We start from the raw sequence: 18674 nt of genomic DNA on the forward strand, positions 1-18674 counted from the left end.
AAAAAGAGGTTTTATTTATTTACAATACGTCTAGTTTATTTATATTTTTATTTATTTACCATACCTTTTGAGTAAGTATAAAAAGACGTTTTATTTATTTACCATACCTCCACTTTACTTATATTTTTATTTGTTTACACCCTTACATGTATATAAGGTGACTTATAGAGTAAATATAAACAATGTTTTATTTATTTACCATACCTCTCATTTATTTATATTTTTATTAATTTACCATACCTCTTTTATAAATATGGTATTTGGCCCATAGGATTCACTTAAATAAGACCTATTCTTGAAAATGGGCGAATGGATTCACTTAAATAAAACCTATTCTTGAAAATGGGCGAATGGAAGGTTGTAAGTCCTAATTTCAAGGGCTAAATTTACCTTTTTTACCCTCTCCCTTAAAATAAGGTGGGCTATTTGAGGTGATTTGTAAAAATGTACTATGATATAAAATATTCGCCCACTAAAAATTTAAAACCCCTTAATTTCGCCAAAGGGCGAACATTCACCCCTAAAATTATCCTTGGCTTTCAGTATCCCTGCAGGGCATTATGAATGGAATTTCATGCCATTCGGCCTCAAGAATGCTCCCTCAAAATTCCAGAAGGTGATGGATGATATCTTCAAGCCATATTTTGATTGGCTAATTGTTTATATTGATGATGTTTTGATTTTTTCCAAGAACATTGATGACCATTTCAAACATGTAAATATTTTCTTGAAATTGGTTCAAAAGAATGGATTAGTGTTGAGCAAAAAGAAGATAGAAGTATTCCAGACTTCTATAAAATTCTTGGGACACACAATTTGCAATGGGAAAATCTCTCTACAGCAGCATGCCATCGAATTTGCAGACAAATTCCTAGATGTGCTGAAAGACAAAACTCAGCTGCAAAGGTTTCTGGGTTGCCTAAATTATGTCAGCAATTTTTACCAAGATTGTGCCAGTGACAGAAAAATGCTCAATAAACGACTTGGTAAGAACCCCCCTGAATGGTCAGATCTCCACACCAGAGCAGTTCAAGAAATCAAAGCCAAGGTAAAATCCTTACCTATACTATATGTAGCTGATGATCAAGCTTTCAAGATTGTTGAATCTGATGCAAGCAATGTTGGTTGGGGAGGAATCTTGAAACAAAAAATTGGAAAAGAAGAACAGGTTGTCCAATTTGCTTCAGGAGTTTGGAATTCAGCAGAGCAGAACTACTCTGTCATTGAAAGAGAGGTAAAAGCAGCATGGAATTGTATTAGCAAATTTGAAGTTTATTTGATAAACAAGCCTTTTCTTCTCAGGACAGATGCCTCAGCCATGCAGAAAGTTTTATCTAAAGATATTAAGAAAGCTGGAGAAGCAAAGTTTTCCAGATGGCAAGCACTCTTTGCAAATTTTGATTTTACAGTGGAGCACATCAAGGGAGAAGATAACAACCTTCCTGACTTCCTTAGCCGGGAGTATATTGAACAAAAAGAAGATCATGTTATGATGATTATCACTGAATGGGATAATAACCAGAGACAAGAGGTTTTGAAGACTGTGCCAGATGAATTGGAATGGGAAACTTATAAGAGAAACTGGAAACCAACCTGGCAGCTCCGCAACACTAAAGTGTTGGATGCAAATCTACAGCCTCATACAGATCTCCAGTATTATGTGCCAGAGAGAAAAGTTTATCCAAAAGGAAGAAAATGGATACATGACATGATCTATGATAAAGCCAGAAGAAATGTTGAAGTAGCAAGAATAGCCTTAGAACAAAATTTTCATGATATTGCTACTATCTGGTATCATGGAGGGAAGAGTACAAGAATATATGAAAGATATGTCTGTATTTATAGAACCAGAGACTTATGGAGAGAGCCTGGTCATGGAAGAGTTCAGCCAGCAGCCCGATGGCCCAGAAATGATCCCTGTATTTTGTTTCCTGATACTGTCTATGATTTTGCAGATTACAAGAAACTCTGGTGGCAATTTGTAAACATGGATGATCAAACAGAGACTCATTATACCAGATTCAAGTTCAGCACAGTCGGCCACTACCAGGGTTATCAACAGTGTGAATGGTTCAGGGATTGGTGGAGAGATTATGGCATAAACAGAACAACTATGGATCCTGTAGAACATGAAAAATATTGTAAAAACATGGGTAAAACTTGTATCATGCAATGTAATAAAGAATGTAATCACCCAATGTACCATACTGTAAAAGAAATGGCCAACACTGAATGGAAAACTTATCAAACCTCTCCGTATAATAATTCGCTTGAAGAATATATGAGAGAGCACATGGAATGGCTCGTCCTCACTAAGGTACAACATCAAATCGTGCTGGGAAAGCCCATCATTGTCCGACGAATCTACACCAAAGCATGGGATACTATGCAGTACAAAAGAGACCGGTTTCCGGATCTCAAAATATTCTGATGTGAACCAGTCACAAGGGCTAAATTGTGACCAGTTTTCCCGTGGGCTTTACTGTCCAAAAGCCTCCACAGTGTAATATTCTCCTTCAATCTTTCTCATGGGTTTTTAGTACAAAAGCATCCACTATGTAATGAGTCATGATATCTGTCAAATTTACTTTAAGTACAAGAATCTACTTTACAGATAATATCTTAGCGTTACCCGAAAGCAATTATTTGGTCTGTCTGTCAGACCCGAATCCTTGTGCAGACGTCGCTTTGGTAAAGGCTGGAAAGCAATGATTCCTTTAGCTTTAAGTCTTTTCTTCAGCCCGACCAACACGGATGTTTGTCCCCCCTCTCTTCCTATATAAGGAGGGTAAGGCTCATTTGTTGGGCATCGGAGTTTAGAGAGTCCAAGAGTTTTGTGTGAGTCTTGTGAGTTTTCAGAGTCGAGTGTATTTCTTGCTCTGCATCTGCAGACCTAAGGGTCTGATCTGCTTGCACCACGAAAGATTCACTCAAGTCCTTAGGTGGTTTGGAAGCCTGCGCATCAGTGTGCTCGGCACTGGTGAGAACCTAAAGTGGCTGAACCATTAGTGAAAGTCTTTCAGTTTGTAGGTGTCTGATATAAATTTCTGAGGTAGAGTCTGTCTATCGCCAGGTGGCCTCCGGTGTTACTTGTTCTTTATGAACGGTACATAGTCCGGTAAAAGCGACGACAGTCGACCTCTGTAAAGAAATTCTCTCTCTGTAATGCTTTGAGTTTCTGAAATAAAATGAGTACACCATATTTCTGCAATCGAGTATCTCTGTGATTTAAAAAGTCTGTTGTGATAGTAGTTCTGTTGAGCTTTCGTCCGAAGTTCGCAGGAAGTTCGCCAAAGGATCAAAGGGACACCAAGGCCATTGGAAGGTGTGGAAGCCATTGTGAAGGCTGAAAGAGTGTGAAAGATCTGAGTAGGTTCACCACTGGTTCACCAGGAGTTGGCCATCAACACTAACGAAGAGGCACAACAAGTTGCAAGCTTGTGACAGGAGCCCCTGCATAAAATTGGTATCAGAGCCAGTAACGTCTGGTTCTTGAGGTTGGTACTCTAAAATCCTAAGTACTCTTATTCAGAATGGAATCGTTCAGGAAATTTGTTTCTTTCAGAGAACTTGAAGAGAGAGATTCTCAAGCTGAGGAAAATCCCCTTAGGGAAATGTTTGCTAGTAGTTCAAGTAGAACTCTTAACTCTGCTGAACTTACTTATGAAGAAACTCAGCCCTCTGCCAGATGGGAATTGCCTGCAATATCCCCCTCATAAGTTTATAGTGATTTAGCCCATTTTCATTTAATTGCTGCCTCTAGGATAAGTATTAAAGAATTTGTCAGTCAAGTTCAAGAAAACTCCGACAGTATCCAGACTATATCTCTGCTTAATCCCAAAGCCTTACAAGCAGAAGCCAAGAAGCTAAAGGCAAATTATTTGCATCTGGGGTGCAACAGATGAGGAAAGTGACATCTATGGAAGGGTTGAAGATGCCATCTGCTCCAAATAAAATATATTGAAAATATGTATCATCAACAGACAATTTCAATAACAGGCACATTCAGGAAAATATTTTTCTCAATACACCTGCCTTTCTCTGGCCCAATTAAACTACACGATCAGACAAAAATTGACAGAATAGCTAAATAGTGACATTACTGAGACAAAACATTGCTGGAATTGTTAACAAAGTGACGCATGTTATTCTGAGCTGTGAATTTATTCACTTGATAATTGTGTTTCTGTGAAGTGGATGACTATGGATTTATTCACTTGACAATTATGTTTCTGCTTGGGATTAATAGTTAAATTTGATGGTATTTATCTCTTTTTTCACTTATTTAACATTTATTAAATTCAAAGGTATTTAGTTATTTTTCACTTATTTAATATTTATTATTTTATTACAAATTTTAGATAAATAATAGTTCTTATTTTTATAATTGAAAAGTTAATTTGGAGTATAGTTTAGTAAATCTCTAAGGTAATAAAGAATTTTAACATAAAAATTGATTTTTTTATAATATAATAAAGTGTTTTAATAATTTTTTTTTTATAATTAATGATGGAGAATTTGATTTTTTATAACTAATTATGTATTCAAACTTTTATATGAAAAACTATAAGTATTATATGACTATTCAATTCAAATATAATTCATTTTTGTATAAATTTGCTGTATGTGTTATAATCCATTTCCAATTTTCGCTATGAATTATAATCCATTTCCAATTTTCTATACATTAATTTAGTCAAACACAACACTTTCAGTACAATTTTGTTTTTCAATTACTTTATGTTTTCTTTTAAATATTCATTAATTTTTTTTATTAAAATCGATGTTAATGAATTACACTTTTAGTACAATTTTGTTTTTTAATTATTTTATGTTTTCTTTTAAATATTTATTAATTTTTTTTTATTAAAATCGATGTTAATGAATTATGTTTATTATGTACCAGCTCTTCGTGACTATGGAATTATCAAGTTTTTCAATGAAATAGTTATAGTAAAAAAAAAAAGATTTATTTTGAATTTATTTGTTTCTAAAATCCCGATACAAATATGAATGAGTGAAATGAGCAAATCAAATATACTACAGAGTAAACATATATAACTTGTGTATTATCATTTTCCGATAAAAGTAGGGTCAAAGAAATGGCCTTATAATCTTATCAAATATTAAAGTAGTAATACTCACCACATGGAAATATTTAATAAAATTTGTCAGCTATTTGGGTTACCCAGCAAACTCACTGTAGTCCAAGATTGCACTTCATATGTTTTAACATTTCTTTTTCAATTGGAATTTTGTTATGAATTCCATTTCAATTTAATTGTAAATGTTAGAAGCTTATAAACTTGCACACCAAACAATTTAACAATTTGATTTAGAAATTTGATGGAATCAACTTTGGAGAATCACTATAATTTGACCCTATAATCAGATCATGAAATTCAAACTTTTAATCGAGTTTAGATTTTGTCTGTCACATATGTTTACCTTATTTTCGATGCCACACATGCAGCACTATTTCTTTTACTTGTGTTTGGAGTAGATTCAAACCCGAGTAAGCATGCACCGAATTGTGAGGAAATATTCTGTGTGAGCCGAACAATTCGGCCTTCTACCATAATGTGAGACTCTCACTAAACTCAGTGGAACTCACTAAACTGACTCGGATCACTTAAGTGACTTTAGTTTAACCTTCATTTACATGGAGAGAAATGTAACCACTCTAGTTTAGTTGAGAACGGGCGAAGGGATCTTATTAGCCAACTGAATGATTATTATTATACCGGCAGAGACATGGTATGGTGGGGAGATAGATCACTGCAGTTCAGAGTATGCTTTATCACATTGCCAAGATTGGAAGAAAACTAATTTAAGATTGATTTCATAATAAGCATCGAAGGTATTGCTGTTTTTATAAAGTTGTTTCCATTTATGGTTTAAGATAAATTAATTTAAGATGTGACTCCATAATAAGAATTATAGGTATTGCTGTTCTTCTTAGGTTGTTTCCAATTAGTTTAGTTTTCGATAAGAAACTGGGAAAAGCTATTTTTTTATAAATGGAATTTGTGTTCGTGCATGAGGTATAGCCAACTTTTTGTCAATTTTCTCTGTTGTTCGACCTTGTCTTGAACCCTAGTGCTTATACAGTTCAAAAAATATTCGGTTGAAAGTAGTGCAGAACTTTTGTTAAACAATTTCTCAATCTGCTGGATTTTCTTTTCAGGTGCCTGTCGACATGTGAGGGGAGTAGCTCAATAATGTCAGATATGAAGAGGTGAATAACAAAAAATTACCATAATAATCACAAAGGTAAAAATCAGATTTGAATTAAAAAAGAGTTATAGCTCACAGGTGAGTACTGCACCTGGAGACTGCACTTAAACAAAAAGAACTCTCTCCGTACACTCTACTATTCATCAAGTGAATGATTACATTATTAAGTACATCACTAGAAATCAGGTAGTTGCAAACAAACTCCTAAACTCTAGGAACAAATCCTAAACTAAGGAGATACGTTACAACTTATGTAACCATTTCTCCATTAATACAAAATAATATTAATTATTTTCAACTCCCCCCTTAATGGAGAAAGGATTACCCTGAATTCCTAGCATCCCTCTAAACAATTCAAACTTTACACGCCCAAGAGGCTTAGTAAAAATATCAGACATGTTATCACAAGTTTTACAATATTCAACACATATCTCTTTTGACTGTTGTTTCTCTCAAACAAAATGAACCTGAGTATCGATATGCTTGGTATTTTTATGAAAGACTGGATTGTATGCAAGCTTGATGGTACTCTGGTCGTCGGTTTTGATAATAATTGATTCTTTCTGCTATTCTCCTACATCGTTGAGAAGTCTTCTCAACCAGATAGCTTCACATGTGGCTGCACACAATGCTTGGTACTCAGCTTCACATGAAGATAGAGCTACAGTGTGCTGCTTTTTGCTGCTCCATGCTATGACCCCAGATCCAATGCTGAATGCGTAACCTGTGATAGATCTTCGATCATCCAAGTTACCTACCCAATTGGAATCTGAAAAACCTGCTAGAATAACATTAGAAGTGTCAGTGTACAAAATGCCATAATTACTAGTACCACTAAGATACCTCAACACACTTTTTGTTGTGACCCAGTGACTTTCGAGTGGTTTGACATGAACTGGCTCAACACACTAACAGAATATGCCAAATCTGGTCTATTTGTAGTCAGATATATCAAATTGCCAACTAGCTGTCTGTACATGGTAGCATCCACCTATTTAGTACCATCGTCACTGCTCAACTTTAAGTTCTGCTGTAATGGTGTTGCTGCTCATCTGCACTGCTCCATTCTGAACCTTTCCAACAAGCTTCTGGCATACTTCCCTTGAGTAATAAAAGTTTGTCCAGAGTCTCTCCATACCTCCAATCCCAAACAATAATGAAGGTTTTCGAGATCTTTCATCTCAAACACTTGTGACATCTGCTGTTTGATTTCTTTGATCAGATTGTTAGCATTCCCTGTTATGATCATATCATCTTCATACAAAGAAATCAAAATAATTTGCCTCTGTTTATTAAACTTGGTATGTAGATTTGGATCATTCAAGCTCCTATGAAAGCCATGCTGAACAAAAAATGAGTCAATTTTCTCATACCATGACCTGGGTGCCTGTTTTAAACCATAAAGTGCCTTTTTCAATTTACACACAAGATGTTCTTGTCCCTTTTTCACAAAACCTTCAAGCTGTACTAAATAAATTTCTTCTTTCAAGTCACCATTCAGAAATGCAGACTTGACATCTAGCTGGTGTAGCTGCCATTTGTGTTTTGTTGCTAAAGAAATTAGCATTCTAATGGTGTTTAATTTGGCTACAGGAGCAAAGGTGTCATCGAAATCTATTCCCTCTTTCTGTGAGTAACCCTTTGCTACCAGTCTAGCTTTAAGTTTCTCTATACTCCCATCTGCATTTATTTTTGGTTTATACAACCATTTACATCCTATGGGAGTTTTACCTTCAGGCAATTCAACCAAATCCAAAGTATGGATTCTGTTTATTGATTCAATTTCCTCATACATTGCAGCCCTCCACGCATCAGATTTACTTGCTTCCTCATAATTTGCAGGTTCTACAATGTTTAAAATCTTTGAAATTAATGCATAGCCTTTCAATTTAGATGACAATCAAGTCTTCCTACCTGATCTCCTTGGTAGGGGACTTACCTCAATTCTGTCTATTTCAGCCTTTTCTGGGCTTGCATCTTCATTGATTACATCGTCTGTTACTTCTTCTTCTTCTTGTTTCTCCTCTTGCTCTTCATCTTCCTCACTGTTTTCTTCCAATAGAAATGGAATGTGCCAATCAATGTTAGAGTCATTTTTTCCTTCTTCAACTTGTTCATGAAATATGACATCTCTGCTTGCAAAAACCTTGTGAGTCACAGGATTAAATAACTTATATGCCTTGAACTCAGTGCCATATCCCAAAAATATACATTTCAGGGCTTTAGGATCTAACTTCTTCTTATCTGCCTTAGGTATATGAGCATAAGCTTTTGACCCAAATATTCTTAAGTGACTAACTGCTGGTTTGAATCCAAACAATGCTTCAAAAGGGGTTTTGAAGCCTAGACATTTAGTAGGACTCCTATTCTTTAAATATACAGCAATATTAATAGCTTCTGGCCAAAGACCATTTGATAGACCCTTACCTTGAAGCATGCTCCTTGCGCACTCCACAAGAGTTCTGTTCTTCCATTCTACCACTCCATTTTGCTGTGGAGTGTGGGGCACTGTAAACTGTTGCACAATCCCATGATGCTTGCAGAAATCCATGAACTCTCCCAACCTGTATTCTTCCCCTTGATCTGAGCGGAGAATTTTTATCCTTTTTCATGTCTGGTTTTCTACCATGGATTTAAACTCTTTAAAATACTGAAAAGCTTGACTCTTTTTACTCAGAAAGTATACCCATGAAAATCTAGTGCAATCATATGTAAATAAGAGAAAGTAATATGCTCTTCCTAATGACCTGGTTTGCATGGGTCCATAGATGTCTATATGCACCAGTTCTAAAATATCTCTTTCCTTTCATTTTTAACATGCAAAAGGAACTCTTCTCTATGCATTTTCCCTAATGCACATCCATCAAAATCCAGCTTAACATTATGGAAAACAGGGAGTCCATCGACCATACCTTTTCTCTGAAGTAGGATGAGGTCTTGCAGATTAAGATGGCCGAATCTCTGATGCCAGAGATTTTCGGCTGTTGATCCAGTTGCAACCATTTCCTACTGTGGCATACTATTCACATTAGTCTATACAGGTTCCCCACGTGCACTCCTGTTGCAACTGTTTCCATCTGGCTATCCTTAATGACACAGTTAGTCTTAAAGAATTGAACTTGCATGTCCTGATCAGTAATCATTGAGACAAAGACCAAATTTTTCTTAATTCCTGGAACATACAATACATTTTTAAGATGTCTAATGTCATCGCTAGGTAATTTTACTGGAATGTCACCATGTCCTTTGATCTCATGTCCACTATCATCTCCTAAATAGATTTTCGATCCACATGAAGTTTCTTCAAGAGATTCAAACTAATCCTTCTTACCAGTCATATGTGAATATGCGCCCGAGTCAACATACCATATGTCGTCCTCATCTCCCTTTGAAGCTGAAAGGGCACGATCGACTACAAATAGTCGAAGTTCGTGGCTATGATCCTCCTTTTCATTAACGAATTAACCCTTATGTTTTCTCTGTTTGTTTCTTCCTTTGTTTGCTTGCCTCTTATAACAATCTCTAATCTCATGTCCAGGTTTCCCACAATAAAAACATTTCTTGATGGGAAAATTATTAGCAGACATACCTTTAAACGGTCTCTTCTGAAATGTGTTGGCTCCTTTCTGCTGCTGCTGCTGCGGTTGCTGATGCTGCTTCCCTTTAAACTGTCTCCTTTTTGCCATCAGAGCAAGGTCATTGCTCTGAGATTTCAAATTTTGTCGTCACTCTTCTTCCTGTATTAGAATCCCTGTCGGCTCTTCAAATGAAGGGGCTTTCTCCCTTGATGACAACCCTGTGATGAATGTATGATAATCATCAGTCATTCCATTCAACGTGATCGTGACCAGATCTGAATCGGAAACTTTATCTCTGATATCTCCCAATCAGTCCTTCAGGTCTTTGACTCTAGCAATGAATCCAGCATAGAATTCATTCTCCTCCATCTTCAATGCGAACAACTTGCCTTTGAGTGACAAGACACGGTTTGTATTATGCGTCTGGTATAGGTTTTTGATCGTCGTCCAAATGTCAGTGGCCGATTTACAGTCTCTAATGTGTGGGATAACATTGTCCTTGATGGACATCTTCAATATGACCTTTGCTTTTGTCTCCCTTTTATCCCAATCTTGTTCTTGTGTGGCTGATCCTGATCTCAGCTCACTTCCTGTAATGATCGACCACGCATTTGCACTTTCAAGTAAAGTCTGCATCTTGAATTTCCAGTTGTTGAAATTCGATCCATCGAGTTTGCCAGACTCGTGGAGATACGATTCTAGATTGTTATTCATATTAGATTGATAAAATTTCTGATCCCCTGATGAATAAGTCCATCGAACTGAACACTTTTAGGATACTAAAAAAATCACCACATATCAGATCCAAACCTTTGTTTTACTGATTTTTTTTTTTTTTATCTTCAGTGAGTCACCACCGGGCAAGTCCGATCTGCTGCCACCAAACAGATCTGGAACTCCAATGTGCCACCACCGGGCAAATCGATTTGCTGCCACCGAACAGATTCGGAACTCCAATATGCCACCACCGGGCAAGTCTGATCTGTTGCCACCAAACAGATCCAGAACTCCAATGCGCCACCACCGGGAAAGTCTGATCTGCTACCACCGAGTAGATCAGGGACTCTAATACGCCACCACCGGGATACTCCGCTCTGCTGCCACTGAACAGGGCCGGAAATTCAAAGTGCCACCACCGGGCAACTCCGATCTGGAGAAATTGCAGGTTTTTCAAAGAGAAAGAGGTTGGCGCTCCTTCGACAGCGAAATACCCGCGCCAGAAATAAAATCGACGGTCTCCCGAGATTGGTGTGATTAATCCTTGATTTTTCGCGCCAATTGTACTTTCTGGCGCACTTATCACCCTCAGAACCGCGCCAACTGGCGCGTCTATTCCTTAAAAAATCGCGCCAGCTCTTCCTTCTGCACAAAAATGGAGTGACTGTTCGCGACGAAACCGTGCCAACACTTTCTTGTGCTCAGAGATGATCAGTCATCTGAGACCTGTCTTTAGGTGTTACTGCAGTCCACCTGATTCTACAAATGCCGCCACTACAGTTCTGTAATCAATGATGCATCCTAAAAAAAAAATTAAGGCTATCCCTACTCTGTGCTCTGATACCAAGATAAAAATCAGATTTGAATTAAAAAGAAGGAGTTACAGCTCACAGGTGAGTACTACACCTGGAGACTGCACTCAAACAAAGAGAACTCTCTTCGTACACTCTACTATTCATCAAGTGAATGATTACATTATTAAGTACATCACTAGAAATCAGGTAGTTGCAAACAAACTCCTAAACTCTAGGAACAAATCCTAAACTAAGGATATACGTTACAACTTATGTAACCATTTCTCCATTAATACAAAATAATATTAATTATTTTCAACTAATTAAGAATTATAGGTATTGCTGTTTTTCTTAGGTTGTTTTCAATTAGTTATGTTCTCGATAAGAAACTGGGAAAAACTAATTTTTTATAAATGGAATTTGTGTTCATGCATGAGGTATAACCAACTTTTTGTCAAATTTATCTGTTGTTCGACCTTGTCTTGAAGCCTAGTGCTTATACAGTTCAAAAAATATTCGGTTGACAGTAGCGCAGAACTTTTGTTAAACAATTTCTCAATCTGCTGGATTTTCTTTTCAGGTGCCTGTCGACATGTCAGGGGAGCAGCTCAATGGGGAGTAGCTCAATAATGTCAGATATGAAGAGGTGAATAATAGAAAATTACCATAATAATCACAAATAACTGACGTTCTTTAAATTAAATTTCCTGATGCTCATAAATTTCCATGACTGATGTTCTTTAACTTAAATCCTTATGTAGGAGTTCATTATTAGTTCCTTAGGAGTGAAGTTATTTACTTGCAGATGGGTTCCCGCAGACAGGGAAGCCAAAGCCCTTGTATGTCTCTGTCATGGTCAAGATCGAATACCCTTTCAATTCGCTGTGCAGAGTCCACTTCATAATGGAACATTTATCACGATTTTATAGATTTGGGAGTTTGTTAAATTTGTTGAGAATTTCAGGCAGGATATGGTATGGAGTGCAGCATTTTTATGGAAGGTACTTGGACTGGGTCCATCCTTGGTTATCTTGGTTTCATGTATTTTAATAAATCAATAATTATTTGGTTGTATCTCTGTCAACAGAAATTTCGTATTAATTTATCTTCAGAACTAATCAACCCATTTGCACCTATTATCAGACACAGAAGTGAGGCTTGCAAATGCCGGGTACGCAGTATTTGGTATAGATTGTGAAGGACATGCCAAATCTGTTGGAACACGTTGTTACATAAAAAACTTCGATGAACTTGTAACGGATTGTACAACCTTTTTTAGGAGGGTCTCTGGTATGTATTATTGGGATTTTTTATGTATGTGACATTTAAATGTTAGGGTAATTAATTGTATATTAGAACTCACAAGGTAAGGATTTAGTGGGAGAATAATGATAGAAACTTGTCAGAATTGAAAAAAAGTGGTAAGAAAATGAATTTTGTATTTCAATATTGATGAGAGAATCAATATATAAAGTAGTTAAGTTTAATTGTTTTGAAGAATTACAATTAACTAAAGCTAAATCTATTTTATATTATACTCTGAAAAAATAAGCTAATTTTTATATATTAAAAAAAATACATATACTTAAATCTTAGTGTTTTCTAATCATCCTGAATCTTGCATAAAAACAGACCTTGACCTTTCAACACTATCGCTTGCCAGTAGCATAATGGTTCAAAAACCAAAAAACCTACCACGTTCTATTCAAAAAATATTAAGAAGTTTGTAGTTAAAAAAATCCCATCCTTCAAAAAAGCAAAGTATATAATCTCTCTTAACGTCAAAATCTAAAATCAAAGCAATTAGGAACTGTGAAAACCGCCGCTAGAATCAACCCTGTAGTCTTGTATGTATGAGGTATAGTGGATGATCCCAAGTGTTCCGGTCACTTTTTTTTGGAAAGCAAGCTTCAGGAAAATGTGTGCATAAAAGTTAGGTTGAAAAGAGCGTTCTATAAGAAATATGTTGAAAATAAGAATGAATGTGCTTCATCCAGTATATTAAGTCAGTATACTTTATGCTATATTAATATGCATATATACCACATACAAGATACACCACATACAAGTATTAAAGTTAATTAAAACTAACTAACATATATGTAAATCAACATTAATATTTACCGAAAGAATCAAATTGTCTAATTAAAATAATAATATACATGTAAATCAACATTAATATTTACAGAAAGAATCAAATTGTGTAGTTAAAATAATAAGAAAATATGATAATTACATTGCAGAACAGGCTGCGTATAAAAAGAAAGCAAGGTTCCTTTACGGAGACTCAATGGGAGGAGCAGTGGCACTTCTCATCCATAGAAAACAGCCTAACTATTGGAGTGGAGCTATTTTGGTTGCCCTTATGTGCAAGGTATCATTTGTATGGCATTTCACATTCCATGACTGAATCTTTATGTGTCCTCTCACTTGGTTTATACTTATTAGTACCTGCCTCTGGCATAGCACGGATTATTAGCGGTTGCTCCAGCGTTGACCAGCTATTAAATCACTTTGACCGATTAATATATTTGGTACATTTCAAGTTTAAACCAATGTTTTAAATAAAATGTTTTTCTCAACAAATTTTTGTCCAATGTTTTTGTTTGGACCTCTTATTGCCGACCTCACGTGCCCCAATGTTATTTCAGTGAGGGCAAGTTATTTTATCATAAGTTTTTCAAAACAAATGTGTGAGCAAGCAAGTTATTTTATGCAAACTAGGAAGGTTGGGGCAAGTAAACTATTTTATACAAAGTTTTTAAAACTAAAACGCATTGTTCAATATCCAAAGCCACCACTTCCAGCAACACGTCACCTGCAACTTCTTCTTGCCACTTGTCACCTCTTCTATCTCCTACTCTCTCTTCGTTCCACGCAATATCTTCCCACCTCCTCTTAATTCCTCTCGCAGCTCCATAGCGTAGAGAATTGGCATGGCTTCTAGAAACTTGTGGAGCATAGAGAATTGGCATGCCCTCCAGAAACTTGTGGAGTGATTTTGACAGCCATGCCCTCTAGGGACTTGCAGAGTGATTTTTTAGAAAAAGAAGCCAACAATGGTTCTACAAATGAAAATTTGTAAATTGTCGTGATTTTTGAAGATCTCGTGATTCTTAACCTGCATCACATCACAGGTAAATATCATTAAACAATCTTTATATTTTCTATTCATATTCCAAAGGTAAATATTAATTATCAATCCTTACATTATCTTTACATTATCTATTCATATTTCAAAAGAAAAAGTACATTTTTCCAATTACAATTTTCAATTTGATAACCATAAAAATCATTACAGAGACTCATCATCCTTGAAACATTTTGGTAGCATCTGGTTGTTGGTTTTGTGCTCAATTTATGATGCAATTATTTTTTAGTTATGTGCTGAGAGTTGCACGACTCGTATCTATATCTACTCCCATCTAGTTTCTACGCTAGTGAATTGGACTTGCTTTGATGTTTTAAAACGCGTTACTTATAACTACCTAGTTGTTTAGAGGACAATATTTATTAGGCATGTAAACTATTCAAATATTCATGCTTTATTGAGGTTTCTTCTTACATTCTGGTATACAAGTTCTATAATATGTATATTACTCCATTTGAAAAATCACTAAGCAATCACTTGAGCACTACAGATTACTGATCATAGACAAAGAAGATACCTTGGAAATACTTTATCACTACAGCGTAGCTGAGCTAAACTTCTTATGTCAATGGTTTTCCCCCCGAGAGCCTTTATGGCACAAGTGAGCCAGATCTCTCATGGCCAGTAGGGGTATTCAGATGGAATTTTAGCTGTGGTTTCCACCTTTTTTAATTAATCCTGAAATCTTAATCATAATAATGCCTTCTTGTGTATACACACCCCAAGAAAATTAAACACATTATATTTGTGGAAATATTTCATATTTAAAATGTGTAGGACAAAAGATGAAATTTCCAAGGTATGCTTAAACTAAATTTCTGAATACTTAATGGTGTTTGCAATATTATGAATGATTGTATTACTGAGGACAATACCGCAGTACACTCAGAAGATGAAAAGAAAAAAGAAAGGATTTCGGCACCTGTAATTGTTCCTGTAGTGTCTCAATTTCTACGTTTTTCTCACTGATTATGTCATTTGACAACCACTGATCTTTGATTTTATGAAATCCTTGAAAATACAACAAAGCAAACCCCATGACCAACAGAAGGAAGCACGATGGTATTCTCGCCATGGCTAGCATTCTTCTTCTTCTGCTCCTTCTTTACCCTCTGCAGCCAATCAGTCAGAGACTGTTCACCAACAAAATTTTTGTGATTACTGCCATCACCAAATTTTCTTGCGATCTACGAGTACCATCTAGAAATGTTTGTGTAGTTCTCTAGGCTCGTTCCACACTGGAAATTTCCAACAATAAACTTAAACAACTAGACATTCCAGGGGGAATTGCCTGCCACTGCTGAACCTGTAGAATTCACCCTAACTTTGCATAAGAAAAGCCCCTTTCTCAAGACACTTATTTCTATAGGCGGTGAGGGATCAAATGATACCGCCTTTGCTTTAATGGCCAAAAATTCTTTCCGGTGCAAGGTGTTCATAAATTCAGCTATCGCAATAGACAGGACAAGAAATACAGTTTTCACGGCCTCGACCTCGACTCAGAGATTCCCAAAGATGCGATGGAGATGCAAAACTTGGGCAGTGTCTTCGTTGAATGGAGGCATGCCATTAAACTGGAAGCCAGGGAATGGCATTGCCCTCGACTCCTCCTCACCGCAACTGTCTATTTTGCGCAATATTTCCTCCTAGCCACCGACAAGAGGTCGTACACTATGACCTCCATTTCCCACAATTTGGACTGGGTGAACATCATATGCTTCGAGTATCATGACTCACGAGACACTTCTGCCACCAGAGCTCATGCGACACTGTATCAGGACTCGTGGGACATTTCCGTCATCGCTGTCTATCCCAAGCAAACCCTGAGCAACGACAAGTGTTGAACAATTTTTGGTAATAAAGTTCTCACTGATCACCATGGCTAGCGTGTTGAACAGAGAAACGAAACTGAACAAACGAAGTGAGAACTTTCCAGAAAAAATTTGAAACAAGCGACACTCACAAGGATGCATGTGGAGTACGTGTATCACTTCCAATTAGAATTAAAAAAGTCATTAGAATAAAAAAAGTAATAATAAGATTGTTTAACCTCTGATTTAATGAATTATAAATTATAATTAAAACTATTTTCCACCACCTGTCATTCTTACAAAGTAGGCGTTTGTTTATGGAAATTTAGTTTATTAAATTCGTAGTCCACATTTCTAATAAATAAATTGATGCTACAGTGATGATTTTGGCAAATTTTTGGAAGGATGCTCTTAGATGGAACAAATTTCACTGTTAAGAAACTAACGGCCCAATTGCATTGGTTTTAAATTAACTCGTTCATGGTCGTTTCTTTCTTTGTCATTATTGTCCATTTTTAATGCAAGCTTTGGTTTGGGATTAATTTGTTCTACGATGTTGGCACTGTTTTTAATCAAAATTTTATTTTGGAGAGTTCAAAGTTTTAATGATGCCCATATTTTCAGATGTCGACATCCCCATTGACAATTGAGGGTTTCAATCTTTTTACTTCACCAAGAAAGCTTTTTAGGGCTTTGCAACAGCAATCTTCCCTGAATCTTTATGTGTGGAAGGGCATGCCGACAAACAATGTGAAAGCAACAAGTTTGATGCTTCAAGCAAGGGAGACCTGAGTGTAGCAGATGGCCTCACTTCCAATCATACTAATTATAAACTAAGAACGAGAATGCATGGGAGGTAAGGTGTTCCTTTGGAAGGTGGGGCATTGCTTGACAAGTTTGCTGACATGGTTAATCAAACTTCTAAAGGATATGTTTAGGCAGCAAACTTACTAGAGCGCAGTTATGTCTGGCCAACTGTCCAAATAACTAAATCTATGTCAACAATTATACAACAAAGGAGCTGAGACTGATCATAATGCTGTGCAAGATACACTATTCAACATCATTGCACTCCTATCAAATGAGGGATACTAGAGGTGGTTTCTGATACTGGCAAGGAGCTGAGACTGATCACAATGCTATCCAAGATACGCTATTCAACATCACTGCACTCCTATCAAATGAGGAATACTAGCGGTGGTTTCTGATACCGGCTGTAGTGAGCCTTGAGAATTTTCTTTAGTTACAAATCACACTACTGATATTTGGAGGTCATTCTCTTATTCTTAACGACCCGAGCAAGTATAATTGATTATAGCCTTACTAGTGCTACCACGTCTCTTTTCATCAATTCCAAACATGGAATTAGTTTATTATTTGATTTCAAGCCCGGCAGGGACTACCGCCACTTGCGGACCTTGTTACAAATAGCAGAAGAATTAAAGCCTCACGATTTGGTTATTAGCGTATCGAAGGAGTTAATTGCTATATTTCCAACATGGAAGCTTGTACCTATTGAGGATATTGTAGACATTGGTTTCAAGGACCCAGAAAAGAGACACAAGGTAATGAATTGTATCACTGATTTGTTTCATGTTTGTGAATTGTAATCAATTTGTAGGAATTTTTATTAGTTTTCATGGTTTGTCTCTTTTTACAGATTCGAGCAAATCTGTATGTTTATCAAGGTCAACCTCGTTTAAAAACGGCTCACGAGCTTCTCATCGTCAGTATGGACATAGAGAAACGGCTGGACGAGGTACCGTATTCGAACATTTAATTCAACGTGCAAATTTTCTGCGGCTACCTTTAATAAACCCCTTAACTAAATGGGTTGCCACGGTCATAATGAATTATATGACGCAGGTGAGCTTGCCTTTTCTGATTGTTCATGGTGAAGCCGATAAAGTGACAGACCCATCTGTGAGCAAATTACTGTATGCTTCTGCCAAAAGCACAGACAAGACTCTGAAACTGTATCCCGATATGTGGCATGGATTCACTTATGGAGAACCTTCGGGGCACATTGAATTGGTATTCTCGGACATCGTTGCGTGGGTAGGCATTAGAAGTGGAGCCCGGTGCCTTGAAGACCCCGAATTGGGAACGGATGCGGAATCTGGAGTGATGAAAGCAGCAGCATCCGAAAGGGAATGAAAGCTTGCCAATGACAACTTGTACACAGATCTTATTAAATGAATAATGTACAATGCTTTTATTATTGGGCAAATATGAGATACTAATGATACATTTCATAGCTTTCATAGCTTTTGTTAGTTAGTTTTAAGATAAAAGAATCTATTAATATATGTGTTAGGAGGGGTGGTGTAAGGATATTTAAGTTATCAAAATTGAGGGGTGTTCTAGTTTTTTGTTATACTAATTT

General features: G+C 36.5%; 1 pseudogene; it reads left to right on the forward strand.

Moving 5' to 3' along the window:
* The first annotated feature begins 11918 nt into the window (after positions 1–11918).
* Positions 11919–18463, forward strand: LOC149188661 (caffeoylshikimate esterase-like; annotated as a pseudogene).
* Positions 18464–18674: the final 211 nt, after the last annotated feature.

The sequence above is a fragment of the Pinus tabuliformis genome, chromosome 3_1, assembly GCF_031772625.1.
Source record: "Pinus tabuliformis cultivar Carrire ecotype Pingquan chromosome 3_1, CPIR1, whole genome shotgun sequence".
Classification (NCBI taxonomy): domain Eukaryota; kingdom Viridiplantae; phylum Streptophyta; class Pinopsida; order Pinales; family Pinaceae; genus Pinus; species Pinus tabuliformis.